At 44.3% G+C, this 1,532-nt stretch overlaps 1 protein-coding gene across 1 annotated transcript in view; it reads left to right on the top strand.

The window, feature by feature from the left end:
* The window catches only part of LOC107269145 (zwei Ig domain protein zig-8), a 164,430-nt gene that overhangs the window by 15,055 nt on the left and 147,843 nt on the right, over positions 1–1,532 (top strand). The window lies entirely within an intron of this gene.

Here is a 1,532-nt window from a genome sequence, read left to right as displayed (position 1 = left end):
TCGTAAAAAGGATTTGCGAAACAAACTACTTTGGCCATATCCTTTGTCAATCTACAGTAGCTCGTAGACAGTGTGTCTCGCAAATACGAAGCAATAGCTATATATATATATATATATATATATCGGCACAGTAAATTCACTGAAAGTTACCATTGTCCCATACCCTTTGTCTTTGTCCCAATAGTTTTTCACGTCTTCTGTATATCCGTATGCATATATATTTCTTCATCAATCTAGACAAGGCGATTCCATCTCACTCGGTCAGCGATACAGCCGGGCACGTGGCCGGGGCAATAGGTTCGGTTGAGGAGCTCAACTTTTTTTGAGAAATTTCTACCAAGTCGAGATGATTTTTTTTTTGCATTTTTTTTTTGGTATCTCTTATTTTCGACGAAAATCTTTTATTCTCGTGACTTTTTTTTTTTAATGGATCTTCTTCGCTGACATTTGTCTCTCCGAGATCTTAATGGCATCCGATGCCGTAAGGACGATCTTGTGCTCACGAATGCCCGAGATTATCACCGTCATTCTCGTGATAGCCAACACCCCAGGAATGTCCTTTGTTTCGATACGATTGAAGCTGCGATCCTTGCTGGATAACAATGCGACCTCCCCCTTTCGCCCACTCTCAAATAATAGCCGAATACTCGCAGCACTGTATCAACCGGAGACATTTACAGGCCCCGAATACGCGAATCACAGCCCGATCTACGTTAGCTGTCATAAGTAATTGGGAATACGTTGCGCTTACGATTATCCGACATTGGGCGGCTACAACTGGAACCGCCATGCTTTAGGCTGGGTCGGACATCTGACAGATAAGGCTGAAGCGGGTCAGGACTTTCTGAAAATCGTTCGCGCTATCGGTACCGGATTATCGGGATGTTTCGTGGCTCCGCGTGAGGGTAGACAAACTTTCCTATTTCAGCCCTTATATTCGGCTGTGTAGATTGGCTTTGGGGTTCGGGGGGCGGGACAGGGCGCGAAACGTCACAACGGAGTCACAACGGAGTCACAACGGAGATACGATTTTACGTGGTTCCCAACTGCGACAATGGTCGATTGTGCCGCGTTACAAGGGTTAATGGATACTCACCCTTATTTTGACGGCCGATTCGACCCTCGCGCAGCCACGTGCTCTCCTTCCTATAATGTATATTCTAATCGGTTCTGTGATTACAGTTTCATTTCGGGGACTCTCGCGACTGGTTACACTCTCAACGGACGCAAAGTGACGTCAATTAAATAATTAATAATCGTCTCGGCGATTGTCAATTAATTCGTGAAAATAACAATGCCGCCTTATCGTTACGTCGAATCTCTACGCCTAGGCCCGGGGCGTCTAATTTAAATGCCGGTGTTATCATATCGATTACTTTTTTTTTTTGGCTCTTTAGGTTAATCACAATGCTCGACTTTAATCGACTAAATCCTCCAGGATTTACCAGGAGGTGCAATAATAATAATAATAATAATAATGCCTTTATTATCAAGATTTTACGATCTTAGCTGATACCCCCCCCCCCCCCCCC

The sequence above is a fragment of the Cephus cinctus genome, unplaced genomic scaffold, assembly GCF_000341935.2.
Source record: "Cephus cinctus unplaced genomic scaffold, Ccin1 Ccin1_scaffold0607, whole genome shotgun sequence".
Taxonomy (NCBI): Eukaryota; Metazoa; Arthropoda; class Insecta; order Hymenoptera; family Cephidae; genus Cephus; species Cephus cinctus.
Note: the sequence above shows the minus strand (reverse complement) of the source record. Positions and strands in the feature narration are given on the sequence as shown.